The sequence below is a fragment of the Haemaphysalis longicornis genome, unplaced genomic scaffold (assembly GCF_048455015.1).
Source record: "Haemaphysalis longicornis isolate Haplotype H1 unplaced genomic scaffold, Haemaphysalis longicornis Haplotype H1 scaffold_2, whole genome shotgun sequence".
Lineage (NCBI taxonomy): Eukaryota > Metazoa > Arthropoda > Arachnida > Ixodida > Ixodidae > Haemaphysalis > Haemaphysalis longicornis.
In genome coordinates this window covers 290,438,808-290,461,708 of record NW_027526295.1, presented here as the reverse complement: position 1 = coordinate 290,461,708, position 22,901 = coordinate 290,438,808, and positions in this window count along the sequence as shown.

Below are 22,901 nucleotides of genomic sequence, written 5' to 3'. Positions count from 1 at the left end.
GCGTTTTCGCGCTCCCAAAAGAGACCCCGGAAACGAAAGAGCCACAAGGAGACTGCGACACATTCGGCCTCCAAAACATCGGACTGCGCCCCGAATTGTCGCACATCCCAGCAGCGACAGTTCCAGTTGATTTCCAACCATCTCGAGACACGGTGTTTTCGGAAGTTCAGCAGAAGAAGCAAACACCACGTAACGAGTCGAACTAAAACACTTTCAACAGGCTCATTACTCCGTGGGGGTGTGAGGTTGGACAACTTTTACACAGGACCAACCACTACTTTCCGGATCACCCCGCGAAGTGGTACGCAACGTAAAGGAACTCCACACAACCGTTCGCGCAAACCCTGTAAAAGCAAGCGCCAGAGGCGAAAGCAACAAACCCGAAAGAAACGTGACCTGTTCACCGCATTCCAATGCTGCTTTTTCCCTACCGGATTGTCAGGACACAGACACCCTAGTAAGAGGCGCAAGAAAGGCAACCAGAGTGTCTTTCACAGCAGAGGTTCATGCTCCCCGAAGCGGAAGAAGCGCCGAGTTTCTAGGCAACCGTTGGCTATTCCGGCAAACAGGCACGCATGTACATGGAAGTGTGACTCTGGACAACGTGTACCGGCTGTATACAGCTTCGGACGCTTTCTTTGGTTCTTCTAGTGCACTCAAGCAGACTACGCCGTAGACTTATCTGTTTTTGGTAGCTTGAAGAACTGCTTGAACTATTTTGTGCCCATGTGAACTGTTTATGGTGACGTGCTTGAACTTTGGTGTGTTTTGGTGTGCTTGAACTTTTGTTTTAGTAGAAAAAAAACTTGAAGTTTTGTTTTCTACGAACTCGGCTGTGCTGTGTGACTTTGCTAATTGGACAAATGGTTAGGCCCTCTCTTCGACTCTTCGACACTGACTGGCGTTCTCCATCCCCAACGTCTAGAGAATAGTTCTAAGAACTTTCTAAAGAGGGGGGTAGTGTAGTGAAGGGCCAGATCAGTGTGGTGGCCAATCCGCCGAACCAGGGGTGTAGCGCTGGCCGAAGGCAACAGGCCAGCAGGGAAGAAGAGGAAGGAGCTCGGAAGCGGTCGGGCAAGACGACAGCAGGACGGCGCCCTCGCGGTGTAGGCCCGAGGTCCGTCGCCGCCGCTTCCTTCGAAGTTCCCGTTCGTCGCGGTGTGGGCCCGACGACAGCCCTGGACGCCACCGGGAGAAACCGGGGCCGGCACAAGAGTGAGCGGTGGGCCGGCGATGCAGAGCGCGGGCAGCGAGGCTTCGTTTCGAGCCCAAGCTAACTCCTCCCGCCGCTAATCATCGGCACCGCCACGTTCTTCACCGGGTTGAAGCACCTGGGCTCACACGTCTCGTCACCTCTGCGGACGGTCTGCCACCTCGCGTCGACTCGCCGAAGTCACAGGCCCGTCTCCGCTCCATTCATCGTGCCAGCACCAGCGGATTGTAGTGGTCAAGTTCATCGCCAGTCTTGTAAATATTGACCCTCCCCTTTCGTACCTGCTCGTTTGGATTACCTTGTGAATATAAGCCGTGAGTTGGCCCATGAACAGTAGTCCGGCTCATTGCTCTGCACGCGGTCCGGCCCAACATTCATGACAAAGCTCTCTTTATCCCGATTGTTTTTTCTGGAAAGCCTAATAGGCTCTCATTTTTGCCTTCGTTGCTCCGACCCCAAAAAGTGATTTTTTTTTCTCAAACAGCTTGCTTAGAAGCATCCCTGTTTAGTCCAAACTTCGTGTGGGCTGTCGCCCATCTATTTATGGGCAATGAATTTTGTTTATATCTCTACGTATGAGCCTGTACAGGCGTTCTTTTTTACGTTTACTGCTGAATATGGTGGTACCAGCTTTTGAATAATGGGTATATTGTAAGATTGCCTTGCAGCAGATAGCTCTTAATTTTTTATGAGTGCGGTTGCACACCAAACTTCTCTGACGTGGTTACGAGATAGATATGCGAACCCGTTAATTAAATTGCCAAGTTGCGTGCGGGACTCTGGGGGGACCTCTGAGGCCATTACCTCTGGCGCGCCTGCGCATCCCTGTCGCGTCGGAAAGACATTGGGAGGAGAGCCAAGGCCGAAAGAAGCAAGTGATTTAGACCGCCGGCTGTGTGTCCAGTCGGTAAAGTAGGAACACGTGTGCGCTCCGGCGGAATCGGGGGGACGGCGGGTCGCGGCTTCAGAGGAGACCGAAGGCCGGCTTCTCGGAACCGCGTGGCCGCGGTGGTGCGCGCGACTCGAGACCTCCGGAGGAGAGAGAAACGGGGAGTCGTCTTTGGGCAGCGGTAGAGAACGGCTGTCCACGGAACGCTCGCCCGAGCGACGAAAGGCCTGGGGCCTCCTTCGTTAGGATGTAGCAAAGAATAAACGTCCCTTACATCGTCACCGGTCAGCAGTCTAGCCTACCTCGCAACAAACTGGTCGCAGCGGCGGGATAAGCCAAGGCGGACGAAAGAACTTCGTGCAGAAGGACCACCTGATCTGGGATCAGCGCGGATTCCTCATCGTGGCCTCCGGGAGACACGAGCGACGAAGAAGGTACGAGTGACGAGCGGACGGAAGACTCGAGGAGGAAGACAACGAGGCCTTCCTGACGTGTGGAGAAGGTGCGGCAATGGCGATCCGGGATCGACCGACGCAACGTGGCTCTGGGAGACACAGGCACCACACGCTGAAAAGTGCTTGAACGACTACGCTTTGCCAGACGATTTTGAACTGGGTTCAAATCAGGCGCTAAATTGACTGCCACCGGGTGTGTAGTCAATTTGTGTTTGCGGGCAGAAAGCTCTGCCCAAGCATGAATATAGCAAAGATGAGTTGCTGCTGCTAGCAGCGGAGTTGGGGCTTGAAGGGAACGGAAGAATGAGAAAATCGGAAATTCGCAGGGCCATTCAGGAGGTGAATTTTGAGGAGGACGAAATTTCAGATGCGTGGGCCAAAATTCGCCGAGGGGAAAAGGTAAAGGAAGAGGAGCGAAAGAGGCAGGATGAATAAATGAAGAGGCAGGACAGGAAAGATGCCAGAGATGCGCAGATTAAGCTTGAGGAAATAAAGCTTCAGAAAGCTAGGCTGGCAAATGAAGATTCTTCAGGAGTACAAGGAGGCGCAGTTAAGATGACAAGTTTGCTGCAGCCGTTTAAGATTGGAGATGACATCGGTCTCTACCTAGTAAATTTTGAAAAATTGTATGAGAGGCAATTATTCAGCCGCGATACCTGGCTACAGCGGTTGTTGTCGTTGCTTCCGGGGGAAGCAACGCATGTTGTGGCACGCCTAAGTGCTGGCGATGCAGTCGACTACAATTACAAGATTTCGACAGTGAAGTACAAGATTTCGACAGAGGAGTTTCGAAGGAGGTTTCGGCAGGACAAAAAGAAGCCAAACGGAAGCTTCGTTGAGTTTTCTTGCGGAATGAGCGATAACTTCACGTAATGGGTCAAGGGCTCTGGCGCCAATGGGGATTTCTCTCAATTGAAAGACCTGATGTATTTAGAGCGGTTTTGCGAGACCTTGCCGGAAAGCATGCGCTTTTGGGTTAAAGACAGGCAGGTTGGCGTATCCGTGGAGAAGGCAGCCCAGCTGGCGGTTGAATACGTGGCTAGCCGAAACATCAAAGAAGGTAGAGTCAGTCAGGAGGCGCGCCAGGACCAGTGAGAAAGGCTAATTTCCCTCCGGCGCCACAGAACCGCTTCATGGAGGCTAAAGGACATCAGGGGATTAATGACGCACCGAACACGATACCGAAAACGGTCGTCAAAGATCCCGAAGGCCTGCCAAGAAATTTTGATGTCAGGCGACTTGTAATGTGTTATAACTGCAAACAGCCGGGACGCTTTACTCGAAACTGCCGAAATGAGAGGCCGGCTTTTACGTGCCTGAGCAGCCATCCAAACAACCATGACCTGCTAAAACCGTACACTAAGGAAGCCATCGTAAATGGGCAGAAATGCAGGGTGCTTAGGGATTCGGCAGCTACCATAGACGTGGTCCACCCGAGTTACGTGAGAGCATAAGACTACGTGTCAGGATGTGCGTGGATAAAACAGGCGATCAGCGAGATTTCGTTATGTTTGCCTACAGCAAAGGTGAAAATCGAAGGACCGTTCGGGGTCCTGGAGACTATTGCCGCTGTTTCAAAGGGGCTGCCGGAAGCTATCCGTACCTGTTCTCGAACAGCTCCGAGGCGTTGTTGAACGAAAGGGGATGCGCCTTCACAGACGCGCAAGTAATGGCACTTACACCCTCAAAAGCGCGGAAACTTGCGAATGAGCTATGTTAAAGCCGTAAGCCAAGTGAGGTGGAAGTAGACGAGTCGGAGAGATTGGCCGAGATGGTTGCGCAACCAGAATCTAATGCTTCTGTTCCTGATATAACAGAAACTTACGACGGTGACTCAGGAGCATCCCAGGCTCCGGAAGGGAGCCCGTCAGAAAGGGTAAGCGAGGGGGAGCTTCAGACAACAGTGGTAGCACCCACTACACCCGTTTACGAACAGTTCCTGAATACTGACCGCGAAGCTTTGATAGCGGAGCAGAAAAGCGATCCGTCACTGCAGGTTCTTTCAGTTAAATCAGAGGAAGGTGTTGTATCTAAGAATATCAGCTTCCAAGAAAGACAGGGACTTCTGTATCGCAAGTGCGAAGAAAAGCGCGGAAGAAAATACGATCAAATTGTGGTGCCGGAAAGGTATCCAAAGGGTTTGCTCACTCTGTGCCACGATCATGCGTGGGCAGGTCATGTGGGCATAAGCAAGACCAAACAGAGGTTACTACAGGAATTTCATTGGCCAGGGTGTTTTCCAGACGTGCAGCAGTTCGTGCGAACTTGCGAGACCTGCCAAAGGGTGGGAAAGTCGAATGATAGGCTCAAGGCCCCAATGGTGAGTGTTCCTATCATTTTCGAGCTATTCCACCGGGTAGTGGTGGATGTGGTGGGGCCACTTCCAAAGGCTAATTCGGGGTTCAGGTACCTACTGACGCTACTGTGCCCGGAAGCCAAGTTTCCTGAAGCCATACCGTTGAAGGAAGCGACTTCCGTCGAAGTTGTCGATGCTTTGCTTGGGATATTTTCGTGGTTGGGATTTCCTGCAGAAATAGAATCAGACCAGGGCTCGACATTCACGAGTGCGCTAAATACCAGTTTCCTTGAAAAATGTGGAATCCGGATGTATCGCAGCTCAACTTCACCCACAGAGAAACAGCGTGGAACGATGGCAGGCTGTACTCAAGAAAGTGTTGAAGGATTTGTGTCACCAAAGGAAAGCGGACTGGGACTGTTGCCTTCGCGGCACTTTGTTTGCCTTGCGAATGGTGCCGCACGAGGGAACAGGGTTCGCCCCTGCCGAGTTAGTGTACGGGAGAAATCTCCGCGGCCCCCTAAGACTGATTCGGGAGCTTTGGGTGGGATCAATGGGTTGACCGGACTGTGGTAGAGTATGTAGTAGAACTACTGCAAAGGATGAGTCAGACCCGTAAATTGGTGAGAGAAAACTTGGAAGCGGCGCAGAAAGTCTCAAAGCGCTATTATGACAGAAATGCGAAGCGCAGGTCGTTCGCAGAGGGAGACAAGGTGATGATCCTGCGACCGAATTGGCAGAATTGTCTCGAGGTTCACTGGGATGGGCCAGCGGAAGTTATCCAGCGCATCTCTGACGTGAAGTACTCAGTGAGACTACCAGGGCGGAGACGTGAAGAGAGAGTTTACCATGTGAATTTGATGAAACTATTCTTTTAATGAACCGAAATCGTCAGCATCGCTCTCAACACCGTACCGGAAGTTTCGGTCGAGGTTCCCAGTTGTGGTGGCAAAGTTAATCCGTCGGTGGAGGAAATTGTTCTCGGCGCCGTCGACAAAAGCGACTTAGACGATGACCTGCAGGTGCGGGATTTAGAAGGTGTTAATCGGGAATTCCTGGAATGCTTTGCGGCACAGCCAGGGAAAACCCATTTGATCATGCATGACTTCGAGCTCACCTCCGAAGCGCCTTTCCAGTCAAAAGCCTATAGGGTGACTCCCAAGCAGTCGGAGATTAATGAAAGCGGAGATCAACAAGACGTTGGAGTTGGGTGTGATAAGGGAAGGTTACAGCGAATATTGCTCTCCTTTGATGTTAGTCGAAATGCCTGAGAAAGAGCCCCGACCTTGCGTCGACTACAGGAGACCAAACGCCATGACCAAAGATCAAGTTTACCCCTTGCCTAATATTGAGGAGAGGGTAGAGCTCGTTAGTGGAGCAAGGTTCATCTCAACCTTTGACTTAGTGCGCGGGTACTGGCAGGTGCCTCTAACGGAACGAGCTAGCCGATACGCCGCGTTCATCACGCCGTTCGGAGTGTTTCAGCCCGTCACCATGAGCTGTGGCCTGAAAAATGCGCCCTTTTGTTTTTCAAGGCTAATGGATCGGGTCCTGGAAGGGCGGAGTGAATTTTCACTGCCCTATCTCGATGACGTGGCAGTTTTATCGGATGGCTGGCTGGTGCATTTTGGGCACATACGACAGGTGCTGGAACAATTCCAAACTTCGGGCCAGACTGTGAAGGCGGAAAAATGTCAGTTGGGAAGGGCGTGTGTCACCTATCTGGGACACACTATAGGCCGGGGAAAGCGTGAGCCTATGGCAACGAAGGTGGCTGCCATCCGTGAATTTCCCAAGCCGTTCACAAAGAAGGATGTGAGGTCTTTTCTGGGAATGACAGGTTGTTATCAGCACTACATCCCGAACTACTCGGAAGTGGCCAGTCAATTAACCGATAGTTTGCGTAAGCTAGAACCTGAGGTTGTAACTTGTACGGCGGCCAAAGAAGCAGTGTTTTGATCTCTGAAAGAAGCTTTGGCTTTGAGACCAGTGTTGGCTTCACCGGATTTTGACCGTGAATTTGTAGTTCAGTGCGACGCGATCAACCCTGGGCTAGGTGTCGTTCTGTCACAGATTGATCAAAATGGTGACGAACACCCCGTGCTGTACCTCAGTCGAAAATTGACGCCCCGTGAGGAAGCTTACAGCACCTCCGAGAAGGAGTGTTTGCGTATCGTCTGGGGCATCCACAAGCTAGCCTGTTATATTCAGGAACCAAATTCAGCGTAGAAACCGACCATTTTCCCCTTTCGTGGCTGAAGCAAATCTCTCACAAGGATGGTAGGCGCTTGCGATGGAGCCTCATTCTTCAAGAGTATACATTTGAAGTTAAATACAGGAAAGGTGCCGAAAACAAGAATGCGGATGGCCTGAGTAGGGGCTTCTAAGAAAAGGAAGTTGTTTTACGAGTGTTTGTTTACTTTAGCTAGTATTTTTTTGAGTAGTGACTTTTTATTTTGGGTCCACGCTGCCCTGCTTGGCGAGAGCTGAATACAAAATGAGATAGGCAAGGAAGTGCTTCTGTGAATTGTCTGGCAGCCGCGTCGCTCGGGCCCTGCTCGCTGGCGTTGTTTTTGTGCGTGTGTGCGTGCGGTGTGGTCACGAGAGTGTTTGGTGCGACCCGTGAACATTCTTCGCTCGACCCTGCCTCGGGGGACGCAGCCTCGGCGAAGGACTTTATTGGGGGAAGGAGTCTGTTGCGTGCAGGACTCGGGGGAACCTCTGCGGCCATTACCTTTGGCGCGCCTGCGCATCCCTGTCGCGTCGGAAAGACACTGGGAGGGGGGCCAAGGCCGAACAGAAGCAAGTGATTTAGACCGCCGGCTGTGTGTCCGGTCGGTAAAATAGGAACACGTGTGCGCTCCGGCGGAATGGGGGGGGGGGGGGGGGGGGGGGGGCGGGTCGCGGCTTCAGAGGAGACCGAAGGCCGGCTTCTCGGAACCGCGCGGCCGCGGTGGTGCGCGCGACTCGAGACCTCCGGAGGAGAGAGAAACGGGGAGTCGTCTTTGGGCAGCGGTAGAGAACGGCTGTCCACGGAACGCTCGTCCGAGCAACGAAAGGTCTGGGGCCTAAGAATAAACATCCCTTTCATCGTCACCGGGCCGCACTATGACCTACCTCGCAACTGCCCGCAGTCCTGATTCGATGAATTGTGGGGTTTAACACGGCAAAGCTACATCTAAGCTATAATGCGCGCCACAGTTTAGGGTTGTGGTTTACTTTTTACCGTCTCAGGATCCTTAATGTGTGCCGGAACCTCGACACCCGGGTGGTTTCGCTTTTCGCCTACACCAAAAAAGACACGCCGCCGCTGGTATCGAACTCTCGTCCTTGGGATCCCCCAGCACAATGCCTTAGCCACTGCGCCACCTCGGCGGTACATAGTCATCGAGGCTTGCCGTAGACGCAAGGGAAAGGAAATTTGGGCGCGTATGCCTTTAACTGCCTTGTAGATAGCGAGTTTTTTGTAATTGAACCACTGTCAAACCGTTTTTTTTTTGTAGTTAAACGAAGGAAAGCGCGGATGTGTTAGACGACATACCCGCATTCGCCTTGCCAAGCAAAAGGAAACATTTAGAGCGAACGTACTTTGCTGCTGACCTAATTGCTACATCTCAGGCATGTTAAATCCCTCATGTAGGAGTGCATAGCTCTAACACATGCTTCAAATTCGAAGGCCCCGACGCATTCACCACATCCCCCTTCACCGAGCTCACTCATTGAGCCGTGGTGGCGGAGTGGACGCGGGATTGCCTCGCATTCCAGAGGCCTTCGGTATTGATTATCTAATCTAATCTATCAAATCTAATATTTGTGCAATTTTGATTTTCTTTGCACTCCAGGCCATCTTTGCACCATAGACCAGACGTATCCTTTTGCGGCGGAAAATTTGGACGCGGCACCTCTGAGCAGAGAGTCTACGTGTCCCGCACACGTGGAAATTTTCCATGCCCCAGCGTTTCTGAGGGAGTCAGGACTGTATGCGGCCTGCCCATTATGATGAGAAGTTATGTGTTATTCGAAATGAAAGATAGGATTTTTCTGGTTTTCTGTCACGTGCTGGTTTGGCACATATAAAGTTTCTGCCCCGGCGGACGCTTCCCTCGGCGGAGAGCGCCTATTAGCCAGCCAGCCAGCAAGCAAGAAAGCAAACGCACACACACAAACGACTCGTTCTATGGAACGCCTCTGGCTTCAAAGTCGACTGGGTGTCGTTCGCTTGGCCTTAAAGCCTTTTGATGTAAGTGCATCGAAGCCTGTATGGAAACTTAGCCGTAGACACCTTCGCTTTAAAATGCCGGATGTCACCTGGTCCAGCCTCTGCTAGACACAGGGGCAACGAGTTAAGCTTCAGCCTACACAGTCCCGCCGGTACTCGGGACGAATTCGTACGGATACAAACAGCAATGGCACCTCCGTTCTTATCCCTCGTTTGATAACATGAGATTAGAAACGTAAGCACCAAAGGGATATAGAATGTTCTGCCATGGTATGCGCGACCGATAACACGTTGCATGGTTTTCCTTTCGTTGCATGCTCTCAGCGCTTCGTAAATTCGGACAGTTTTTGACGCACGCAAAGAAGCTGTAAGGATCCAGAACTACCGCCATATTTTCAAAACATACGGTGCAAAGACGCCACGAAAATATGGGAAATAAAAATTACTTCTATCCGTGAATGCAGCATATTTCTTCGCGCACTCATTGAATCTCTGCATGTTAGAATGTTTTATTTTTCTTTATTTCGGTTCGCCTTGATCACAAAGTGCCCTTAATGATGGCGCCGGTAACGTGTTCATGGCCGAGAGTAGCTGCGAAGGGAAGGTAGCTGTAAATGGGGCCACTTTGTGGCAGGGCGCTCTGAAAGTCAGCGTGGTCATCTTTTTGCCGTCTCACTGTAATCAATTGCCTAGTGGAAATAAAAATGAAAGCGTAATCCGCGAGCTTCAAAAGAACAAAAACGGGCTACTCCGTGTACAAACAATGAGAAGGAAGCCGGTGCTCAGGGGAATAAAACTGACCAGACGAGCGCCCAGTATGTGTACGTAACCTAGAGCCGAAGCAGCATCAAACACGTGCACGTCAGGGATACGCCCGCATGAAAACGCCTCTTTAGAAATCTGTTTCCTGCCACGTGCGGGACCGCATTTTTCTAAACCCTGATAAACTAACCCTGCTCAAGTCCAGAGTAGAAGAAAAACACAGCGACCGCGTTTTAGATGCAAAGCATCTCTTGCTCGGGGCTATGACCGTTGTCCTTCCGGCATCCGTCTGCACCTCTCCTCCTCTCCACGCCAGCTGTGATAACGTCACTCTCTCCCCTCATCCTCTCCACACCCCCTGTGTGCGCTGCTCCTCCTCTCCCCCTCTCCACGCCAGCTGTGATAACGTCACTCTCTCCTCTCCCCTCCTCCTCGCCACTTCAGATAAACCAGGTCCGCGCCGCTGCTTTGTTCAGTTGCTGCTTCGGTCTGCGCCGTCCGACGAGCTGACAATGAACGCTAACGATTCTGGCAGTGACCCGCCGCGGTGGCTCAGTGGCTAAGGCGTGGCGCTGGTGAGCACAAGGTCGCGGGTTCGATTCCCGGCTGCGGTGGCCACTTTTCTGATGGAGGCGAAAAAATAAAAAAAAATTACACCATCTTCCCGCGTGGGAACCCTGAGGAGATGCAAAGCATCGCGAGTTTGCACGGCTTTGCATCTCCTGAGGGTTCCCACGTGGGAAGATGGTGTAATTTTTTTTTTTTACCGGGGTTTGTTTGTATATGCGGCCCTGTTATTCCCTGCTCCTGTAAGGCGTATCACCAAGCTCGATTTTGGCTTGCCGGTGCTGTTTCTGCTTTAAGTTCTTTCTGATATTTTCTCTTATTTAAATTTGTTCGAGTTTTATTTTTACATGCAATGTTCCATTTTTGCAAGTTCGGCAAATAACTAAAATGTTAGTAACATAAGCACTTTCCATAAGCTGTGAATGAGAAAGCAATAATATCCGAGTGAACGCCCTGAAAGTCCTTTCGATGCTTACGCTAGGATAAATGTTTCCGAAGCATAACGCCGGCTCTTTTCGAGTTTGCGATTAAATTGGCGGGGGCTACGGCAGGGGCTATTACGGCGACAGTCTTAAATGCCCCATTCTACGGGAAATCGCCGCTGCTATTCTAGTTCTTCGAAGAAGAAAAGGGCTTCCGGATAGAAAAAATAAAAAGAAATGTGTGACCTGTAGCGATTTGAACTCGGGTCGACACACAGGAATCACAGTGCTCTACCAACTGTGCTCTCTGTTTTTCTTTTTTTTCTATGGTATTTTACTCAAATATAAAGAATGGTTTCAGAAATAAAGACTTGTCTAGGAGCACCTCTGGTCGCCAAACGCAACGCATGATCATAATTAAAAAGTGACACCGACAATGAATGTTCATAAAAACCAAGAAGTCATGGTCAGTGCCAGTTGTTAACTGTCGTCATAGAACGACATCTACACGAAAGATTTATGACCACTGCCAGCGCAGAAGAAAAGTTGTTGTCATTGTTTTTTATTCGTGGCACAAACGTACGCACTGGGGCACTGGCAAGGAATTGGGGGTTTTGAGGGGCAATGTGCTCGCTTCCCGCAGTTCACAATACTGTGAATGTGAGTTGCAGTTGCAGAATTATGCGTGACACGAACGTGATGGCAGGTGGGGGAACAAGCGTACATCAGTCGCACAGAACCCTGATTTGAGTGAAGCTGGGACGTGTGTCACCTACTTGGTGACCTAAGTGGAGCCGTAAGACAAAGAAACGAAAGGTGTGAAAGCGATGCATACGCGGTGTAGCAGAAAAGAAGGCGAACGAAGTAGTTCGCGCCTAAGCCCAAAGTTGACGAGCGTTGAATAGTGGGCTGGTTGGTATTTAGACATTCTTCAAGCACAGCGCACAGCCACAGGACGTAAAGAAGGGACACAGACGCACACTGAACCAACAACTGAGGGTTTTATGGTCGAGAAGCTCGTGTAGGCAGGGAGCGTTGCCTATAATGTAAGCAGTGCAGTTGCACACCGCCGTATGATGCGTGCAGCGTGATAAGCATCGTCGGTACAGGAACACCAGAGAAATAACAGGGGCTTTGGAAATTTATCGCAGGCGGACTCGGAGTGTAGCAGACGACAGCGATGCGAGTCCCTAAGCAGACGTCAGAGCCAGGGGCGCCACTCAAACATCTCACCGCCATTAGCACAGCGGATGACAGAAATATTGGGGCAGCTAAAGTGCCGAGGCAATACTTAAGCCGACGGCGGAAATTTTGGGGCAGTTAAAGTCTGAAGGCTATAATGAAGACAATGGCTGCAATTTTCGGTGTAGTTAAAGCCCCAAGGCTATAGTCCGGACGTTGGGATACGTTTTGGGGCATGTAAAGTGCGAAGCCTATAATGAAGCCGATGGTGGAAGTCTATGACGTACGTGCGTTGGAATGGCGGAGAACAAAAGCGAGCAGGAAAGTGTGGGAACGCGGCAACAAAGTTTGCAACGTAAGTGTGAGCTTTCCGCTGCATTTAAAAGCTATACTTGGAGAGGTTAAGTTTACCACCCAACCCAACGATACCGCTTGTTCATTTAGAGTGCTAAAAACGCCTTTCAGGATCCCTTTTTAAAAGCTCCGAACACCAAACCCGCAAACCTGATTGAGAAAACCTGTCTTTGTCATGTCTTTGTCATGAATAATTATTATCAAGCACTCTTTTCTTTATTTCCTCTATAAAAATGATGTAAGGTATTACTAAACATTTATATTGCTCCCACCCTGCAAATGTTTTTATCATTTAGGGCTGTGGGTGTTACTTTATTTCTTCGCGTAGCGTAGCTAGATAGTATATTATCTCAGCTCATTTTTTATTTTACTGAAACATTTGGCTCGAGTATATAGGGAATTCTCATCACCTGATTATGGTATTGCTGTACGAAGCAAGCTCTACAGTTCTACATCTTCTGTGGTTGTCGAAAAACAGTACTAAAGGCCGAGAAGTGGCCAGCAGCCGTGGTAGCTCAGATTTTTGAGTACGACTGGCGTTTTGAGTAACATTAACACAGGCTATAATGATATCTCGACCATGTAGGACTTTTTTTCTTCTAGAAACAAATATTAATAGCGCGAAGAGGTTTTTGCAACGATGGATTGAGAATTGGTCGGGATAGTCGCACCAACAATTGAAACAGTGTAATTACGAAACGGCTGTAGTTCTGCTGGGCGTGCAAGAAGAGAACAAGGCCATCCAACAGGCGTCAGCTGGGAGTGAATGGATACCGCGAAGCCACCCCACAAAGCCTGTTCTCGTTTGTGTAAGAGAACGGTGGGTTGCGCTGGCTCAGGGCATTGTTGTACCCACCGCCCAGGCTCGCCCATTAGCGACTACGCACAAGGATGAAAGCGACGTATTCTCTTCGCGAGCCCACTCACTGTGCGCATAACGCCTTTTGTTGACAGGTGAAGTCAACGCTAATGGATTCGCATTGAAGGCTCATAGAACACCATTACATCCATCAGCAGAAGACGCAGAAAGAGAAGACCACGGAAACTGAAGTTTGAATGTCTACGCAGAGGCACAAAGAACATTTATGAATTAAAAGAAACAAATTCAGATGATGGTGGCAGGTCGCGTGATCCACATGCCAGAATATAAAGCGTTATGCCTGCAACTCTCGCGGGTGCTACGCAATTACAAGCGCTAGACTACTGTCACCTGCAGCTGGTGGCTCACTCCGTGTAAAGTACAAAGGCAGCAGCAATCAACTAACAGTGGGAAGTACTGCCGCGTGCGTCGCTGAAGTAAAAAAAAAACGCACGGAAGAAAATGAGGTCAGAGCGTTGAAAGCCGCCGAATGTAATGTAGTTCTGGTACCTCATGAAGCGGGGCAAGCCGCGATCGTTTAAGCCTGGGGGCAGTTCTAAAGCACATAGATTGCTATTTGACCAAATGAAGTGAAGAAGAAAATAAAAATAAGAATCGATCCCGCGAATTCACAACAAGCTGTCTTAACACGAAAGTTGAAATTAGGCTTGGGCTCATCGCCTGGGGGTAGCTTCGGCGCGCTAGCCCCCTCCCCCACTTTAATAAATGCCGTTGTTGCACCAGATGATGATCGCACACACGTGAAACATGACAATTCACACGGAAGACTGATGAAATATGGGCGAAGCGATATTTTAATTGCATAGATGGAGAGTCGCCTGCCAGGACAAAAATGGACACGAAGAGGTTGGTAGTGAGGTTTTGTGGTCCCGAGGAGATAGGTGGGCTGGGCTGGCGTGGGTAGCGGATTCACAGCTCCAGCCACCGACAATTTCCAGACCGCTATTGGATGAGAATTGTGCTAAGAGTGCAGGAGTAGGGAGGTCGACACTAAAGGCAGGAGGGAGCTTATGGTGATCGACGGGTGTGGGGGAGCGGTGTGAATGTGCAGAATTTAAGGCACGACATGACGAAGTGGTAAAAGTGGGCTTTGATGGCAGTGAGGCAGCGAGGTGTCGAATGACGGGAGGGCAAAGTTGTTATGAAACTTTTAAGGGCATAGCTGCCGTTGGCTATGTATTTATTGATGGACTTCGGCGGGGGGCGAGAGCTTGGGACGGCCACCAGGAAGCCGGGCAGAGTAAGGTTTTGGGGACGAGTTTTCTCTCCATTTTTGCATTGAGTGATTCGAACCTTACGCAGAGGCTGCGGGACGTAAAAATATTGGTTGTTGATATTTGGTGAGTAGCAGGGTCGGTGGGATTGGGAAGTTCCACGCACAAAAACACAGATTCCTAATTTTTTGTAGAATGCACAGAATGCTGCACGGGCCGGTGGTATTTGTGATGCAGCACTTACTACTGTGTTGGTCGTGTGAAGCCCGGTTTTCTGACTGGATATGACATCAAGTACAACCACCGTACTGCATCAATGATTTAAAGTTAAAGTTAAAATAGGGCTGCGATCTTCCTGCGCATTATTTCTTTATTATTTAACCATTATATTCCCCATTCAGTACCGAATCAGCTGTTGCTACTATTTAGATTTTTATTTACACCGCAATTGCAGTAAACGTTAATGCCAACGAGCAGGTGATGCATTCACGCAGCTCTCAGTGAACTTACCCCGACGAGCAAGGTTTGAACATCCTAGTCATGTTTGTTGACACTCGCTATTTTTTGCTACATCCCCGAGGACGGAATGCGGGCGCCTAAAACCAAACAGACAACGAAATAAAAAAGGCTTGAGGTAGAATGGGCCACCAGAACTTGAATTGCACTCCCGGGGCGCGCTCATAGAGTAGGCTGCCGAAATCGATATAGGGAGTTGGGCGTTGGCCATACGCGACCCCTACGACTCTCACGCAGAAAGATCCACTAATCATAGCCTGTGATTGTAAAACCATCTAATTAGAAGCCATGAGCTGTATGCACCAACACGATAGTCCGGACAAGACATCGAGAGGGAAATTTTAATATGCGCATATTAAGAAGAAATTACATGACGGCCTCGAGGAGCAACATAGAGGGAAACATGTGGACCATTCCCTTTAAAGTGATTCTTACAGCGTGAAGAACATCAGGAATAGTATTCAGCACACTGCTTTCATCAAATGTTTGTGCTTTTTTTCCGCTGCTCTGCACGCGCTGATATATATGAAGCTGTAACGAGCTCAAACGGCATCGGCTATCGCTCAATGAGACGACCTTCAGAAACAGAGCCTTGTAAAAGCTTGTGACTCAAGAAACTAGGACGTCATGGCCCAGTTATTTCAGGCACCTGCTCCCCCTTGCTTTGCATCCGTAAAATGGCTAAAGGTTAGGCTTGCCTCCGTCTTTCGGGAGCGCCTGCACCGTGCCGGGTATGTTTGCGGAAAATTTAGGTAGCTTTTGGGTTATTCTCATGCTGGAAAACGCCATTTTGTCTAAAGACTACCGGGAAATGACTTACTTTCATTAGGGTAACCATGTGTGCTATCCTTTTAATTTCTTCTATTCCCGCCGATTTTTTTTGTTTGTTCGGGTGGTTTGTTTAGGTGCTAGTTTAACTTTTAGTTTTGATATCATATTAATGCACGTGAGCGTGATAGCAACGAGCATTACGTGGTGAGCCTAGAAAATTTCACCGTACAATTGTTAGGGTTTTAGAAGGATGAAAGGAAATAATACTAAACCCCATAGACGAATATGCAAATGCCTGCAGGGGCTTCGGTGTTTTAAACACCTGTGCGTACCCTACGCGAGCTAATAAACCACGAGTTCATAGAGCCAGGAAAGTTCAGAAAAGACTATTATTTTGTCTTTGTATGTCATTCATAAGACTGCGTGGTGAAGCTGACTAATTATAAGAGTGTTAGTTAATAGACATTGTTTTGTTAAGCTCTTCTTGGAAGCGATGCGCTTATGGAATAGGGGGTTAGCTGTCAAAGGGCATGAGGGAGGTGTAGTTCAAGGTACGCGTAATAGTACGCTGCCGACGGATGCCTACAAAGTTAGTGATATTCGTGTCTAAAGCATGGCAAATATTAAAACGAAGCATTTCGTGCCTCACTGAGGACGCATGTCGGGTCGAAAACGCACTGCAGGAAAGCCAACTTTTCGTGACGGTGATGATGATCGTGAGTGAAGTGAAAGAAAAAAACGCTTCCCGGGGTCAGGATCAAACCTCGGTCGCTCGCATTATGCAGCCTAATTCTATCTAATTTCAGCATTACGACACGGTCGAAGCAGTTTGAATCCTTCAGGCGAAAGGTTTGCGTTCAACCAGCGCCATTGTTAGACGTAAGGGTGCATCATTTTTAACAAACGTCACAGGAAGAAGGAAGTGCCGAAGCACTTCTCGTGTGGGTCGGCGACATCCTCATGGGACTCATCGGTGAGGGGAGGGGTGCGCAGAGCATTACTTGGCGAGTGTTTTCCTTTCACAGCCATTAAGCTATAACGCTGTTGTGAGCTAGGACACGGAATGCGGGCGGAAGACGCTTGCCTTTTCTTTTCTGCGGCCTTAGCAACAAGTGCATTTGGAATTACTCTTAATCGCGCTACTGCTACAATAGTTTTGCTGTACGGCGTTGACTACTCATGCCCCATAGTGCTTCTATACCAAACAGGGATATGACAGTGAGGTCATTGTCATAATGTTTGCTGTCATAGCTACCCTTCTCGTATGGCTTAGTAGCTGCGCGCACGGTATTTGTGTAAAACAAGTTTTAGGGGCGAAGTCCCTTAGGGGCTCGGGCTGTAGCCGTCTCATGTCGAATTATGATGTTATCACGGTACAAAAACACCGGGACACTAGTTTTCCAACGCCTCGCGCTACAACGTAACCTTTGCTTATTTTATTTTTATTTATTAATACTGTAAGCCTATTCAAAGGCTCATACAGGAGTGGTACAGTGCAAAAAATACAAAACTTTAACACACCTCTACAAAGGTGTTTAGCATACCCGGTCGAATAATGGCGATGTACATTTGTATTTCACGGGTTAACACACTTTCATTGATAATCTGAGCTATACAATATTTCGACTTTGGCAACAAATGTATCCACTGAACGCGCTTCAACAACTTGACTAGGTAGTTTATTCCATGTTTCTATGGTTAGCGGAAAATAGGAATATGTGAAACTGTTACTACGAGGAGCAAAAAGCCTGATATTACACCTAGGGCTGGTTCTACGTGAATGATAAAAAGGAGGCCGGAGGTACGTATCTTTGTCTGTGTTTTAGCGCACTGTGATAACGAAGATAAAGAAACTTTAAGGATGATACGTGTCTGCGGCATTTTAATGTTCGCAGGCTACCTTGGCTGCGGAGTGTGGTTATGCTATCGTGCCGTAAATATTTCGAGCAAATGAAGCGGAGGCCCATAATTTGTATGTGTTCTAACTTATCAGTGAGGGTTCCATACTACGCTCGCGTATTCAAGAATGGGACGTACTAACGTTAAATACGCAGCTAGTTGTGCTTTAAGAGGCGCGGCTGCTAGTTTTCGTTGTACAAATCCTAGTTGTCTTAACGCCTTAGCGCCTATATTGTTTACATGTATATTCCACTTTACATTTTTAGCAATTGTTACAGCTAGGTATTTCACACGGTCCGTCTGAGTTATAATATGACCTGCTGGACCGCAATGAAAGCATAGGGGCTGTTTTTTCTGAGTTATAGCGATACTTATTGTTTTGGTTGCATAATTTGCATCCCCCTTTTAGCACACCAGGCAGAAATATTAGCGATGGAAGTGTTTAGTTTCATTTGGTCATCAAGGGTCCGCACAGCCATATAAATTATGCAGTCATCTGCGAATAACCTTATTATTACGCCCGGTTCAATGCAGTTAGGTATATCGTTCACGTAGACCAGGAAAAGAATAGGACCTAAAACGTTTCCTTGGGGTACTCCTGAGCACACGTCACGTTGGTTCGATTTGGTGCTCCTAATTTCTACATATTTGGTACGATTGCGGAGGTATTCTGTAATCCATGAGATAATTTTGAATTAATGCCGATTACTTGAAGTTTACCAATTAGTTTGCAGTGGGGGACGTGGTCGAAGGCCTTTGACAAATCAATTAGGATTGCACCTGTTTGTTGATTGGAATTAATTGTCGACGAGAAGTCATGGGGAATTTCAAACAGCTGGGTGACTGTTGAAAGCCCTTTACGGAAACCAGGCTGCCTATGATAGTAGACGGTTTTGTTCAAGATATGTCACCATCGCCTTATTGATAATATGTTCTAAAAGCTTGCAGCAGCAACTTGTTCGTGATATTGGTATCTAGGTATTTACCAGAAACGTATTCCCGTCCTTGTGAGGTTGTTTTATTTTAGCGCAGAGTAAATCTAATGAAAGCGAAGCCGTTCATAGTGACATCCTGAAGATGAAGCAGAGAAACAGCGCTAGTTATGCGTATCGTCGTAAAATGAGTTCGAAATATTGTCAGGGCCTATAAAGTTTTTGATGTCAATATTTAGCAAAAAGTTAAGAATTCCCGGTTGTAATGACAATTTCAGTCATGGTATACTCGTCATAACATGGGTTACGGACTGGCATGGTCATGCGCGAGAAGACGGACTGGAAAAAGGCGTTAAAAGAGTTGACGACAACACGAGCATCCTGTACAACACTTTTATTGACCTCTTTTTATGGACAGCGTCGTACGGCACTCCATGCCTCAGTCTCAAGAATAGCGAGCGCGACAAACTGAATATACTTATCCGGAAGGCCTACAAGCTTGCACTTGGTCTACCTCCCACAACTTCTACCGACAAGCTAATGAAACTTGGTCTGCACAACACCTGGGAGGAATCCGCTGAAGCTCGCAAAACCAGCCAACTCGACAGACTCAAACTCACGAAAACGGGTCGTCATACGCTACGTCGCCTTGGCTAGTATGCACAAGAAACCTCATATAGTAAACAGCCCATTCCGCGTGGCCTTACGCCAACTTATCACCGTTGCTCCCCTCCCCAGAAATATGCATACCGTATTCAATGCAAACCGAAGAACAGCCAGGGTCATCACCCTTAGAAAATCCTACGGAGACAACAAACCAGCGGTCCGCAACACAGATGCGGCCCGGTACCCTCGAAAGTCTGCGCATGGCATCGGCGTTGTCAACAACCATGGCACAGAACTCACCTCGGCCACAATCCTAATCCCGGACAGAGAGTCTGCAGAGAAAATTGCCATCGCCCTCGCTGCCCCCCCGGCCCAGACAACCCGACTGTCATCTTAGACTCCAAAACCACCTGTCGCAATTACCAACTAGGTCGTGTTCGGGTTAATCCATTCGCATCCTGAACACTCTACAAAGCCCCCCCCCCCCTCCCCCCTCCTCACCGAACTCCGCATAGTCTGGACTCCAGGCCACGCATCCCTCAAGGGGAATGAAGCGGCCCACGCCGCTGCCCCTAAGCATACCTTCCGGCACTTCCCCTCGTTGGCAGACCGATCGATGACCTCCAGCGATGACATTCCAAAAGGATACACGGATGTCCTCGCCTATTACTGACTGCAGCGCCGCATTTACCCCCCCCCCCCCCCCTCCCCACACCCCAAGATGACCAGACAGGACGCCATTACCCCCAGACAGCTTAAAACTAACACCTAACCCTACGGTACACTACTCCATGCCATCTACCCAACAACACACACATTGACTTGTCAACACTGCCCCACATTCAACATTCTCTACCATATGGTCTGGAAGTACCGACAATCACTAGCATTAACCCCCTACCAAACCCAACCCTGGAGCAGTGGGAGGACCAGCTGACCAGCTGACGCCCTCAAGACCAGCAACGCTGGTGGAAAGGGCCCGCCGGCCAGCCAAAGACCAAGGCTTCCTGGAATAAAGAGGCCTCCCACAACGGAACTCGTACAGTTGCATAAATGTTTATTCCTCGTCATCATTCATGAAGGTGATTAGTGTTGTGAAAAAATGTGGCTCTTGGCGTTTTGCAGTTTAGCGCGCAATTCGTTAGAAAGTTGACGAATGATTGCGGGTCTATCTCTACGCTTTGCATTCGTTGCGATTGATGGTAGGGTTTAACGTGCCGACGCAACGCATGCGATGAGGCGCGCAGTAGTGGAGGGCTCTGGATTAATTTTGACCACCTGGGGATATTTAACGTGCGGCAAAATCTCGTACACACGGGCGTTTTCGCTTTTAGCCCCCATCAGAAAAGAGGCCGCCGGGGCCGGGAATCGAACCCGCAACCTCGTGCTCAGCAGCGCAACGCCTTAGCCAATGAGCCACCGCGGCGGGTGCGAATTCGTTGTAGTTTTCGTTTGAGGTGAATAGTGTCTCGTGTTACCCAGTGTGTTTCACGCTTCGTTTGTTTTTGTTTTTGGCGGAATGAAATGCACCTCACAATATTCATTGGCATGTTTCAATTTCAACTACAAATTGTTCTCTGTGTCACAACTATTGGTAGTCAATGCGTCCCCCAACCTTTCAAGGTAATCGACAAGGGTTGCTTCATCTGGTCGGTTGTACATTTTACTACTCTTTTTGAATTAACCCTGTTACGTCTTAATATAGAACCATGAAGAAACAGCTTCATTAATAGCAGTTTATGGTCAGATATACCCTCCTCGACACTAATTTCTGAGTCTGTACATTGTGATGCAAGGGCCAAGTCAAGAGCAGAAGAAGAACCTTGCACGTGGGTGGGCTGTGCAACTATTTGACATAGGCAAAAGCTAGATGCGGTATTCAGCAGTAGTGGCCAGCTAACTGCCTTCTTGGTGCTGTTTTATAAGTTAGTCCAATCAATACCTGGTAGATTGAAGTCGTCGGCAAGTACTGTTTTTGTTCTATGAAACGTCATACTATTTATAAATTCATGAAGTTGATTAAGATAGTCATCAGAGGCGTTAGGACGGCGGAAAGTTCGTCCTATCAGTAGCGCTGAATCATTTATTTTGATCATGCACTAGATGCTTTCATGATTTGGTATGCCTGTTTTGTTATGGAAGTCTATTCCGCGTTTAATCGCGATTGCCACACCACCGCCACGGCCATCGCGATCTGAGCGAAGAAAAGCATAAGTTGCAGGCCCACTTTCTGAATCATGAGCATCAGTGTGCAGCCATGTCTCCGTGATTATTACATCAGGCTTCTACATCAACAAGCGTTCTTCTAACTTTTCCGGTTTGTTAACTATGCTTCTTGGGTTAAGCGATAGCACACACAGCGTCACGTTTTTGTGGTTGTGTCACGCATTCTGGCCGACGCAGCTATGGCCCCACTGCGCTGCTCATGCCCTAATGGTAACCTCTTATTTTCGTTGATATTCCAAGTGTACATGTCATCGTTCACTTTAAGTTTTTTGAAAACAAGTGTCACTTTATCACACCTTGGGCGCTTATTTTTAGCGGATTGCTATAATTTACCACGTAGTATCCTAAAGGGCTTTGAAAAGTCTTCAGAGATAGATACACATGAATTCGTGACATTGAATTTAGAGCAGTTGCGTAGGACAGCGACTTTTTCCGTGAAGCCATAAAACCTTAAAATTACGGGGTGTGCTCGTTCGTTATCTTTCTTTTGAATGAGATGTGCACGTTCGATAGCTTTTAGGTGGACACCTAGTACGTTCAAGATCTACATTTTTTTTTTCGTCAACGACCTCGTTTAATCCAAACATTACAATGTTGTTCCTACGGCTTCTATTCTTGAAGTCATCTACCTTTTTGTTCTGTTGGACGACTTCCTTACATTGCTTTTTAACGTACTCTTCACATTTACTTGCTTTGTCACCCGACTGTTCAAGTGCCAAGCGTATAGCTTCTACCTCTGAAAGCCTCTGCTGCAAGTCTTTCAATGCCGTGCGTAATGCATATTGCGATGCTTGCATTTCTAAAACAGTTTTGGCTATCTTTTCTAATTTGTAGGGGCCAGGATTCTCCTCAACGCCACTGCTAAGTTTCAGAAACAAACGTATCACTCTTACGCACTCTATACAAGAAGCGAAAGCACACCGGGGGCTCGGCAGCACCGCAAACCGAAGCAGTTGTTTTTTACGGGGCTGACATAGTGCGATTTTTCACCAACCTGTACAATGACTGAGAGTGCATTCGTAAGCATTGTGCTCTGGGCGCTGCCACTGTGACGGCCCTTAAGGGGCGGGGTCACTGTTTCCCGTTTGGATGGGTCCACGCTGAGTTGAGACGAAAAGAGACACAGACACGAACTGGTATCAACAGATCACAGTTAGGTTCAATCAATAAGGGTTTAAACAGTGCCTGCTCCCTGCCCGTTCTCGAGGACGGAGAAGGGTCGGCACTCGTCCGGCTCCTGGTCAGGTAGAAGCGAGTCAGGCGGATGGCAAGTTCCGGGCAGTGGAGGCGAGATCCTTCGCTCTTGCGCAGAGGTGCATGGGAGGCGGGCGCTCCACGCTGGATCAGGGGCTCGAACTCTCGAGCCGGGGAACGCGTACCCCGCTGGGCTGTGGAAGAGATCTCGGTGTGCAGCTGTGGGCCCGCTGGTCCGTTTTGGCGGAAGGTGCAGGGAGTAGACTTTTAGCTTTAAAATCCTCTCCTATGATGACGTGGGGTA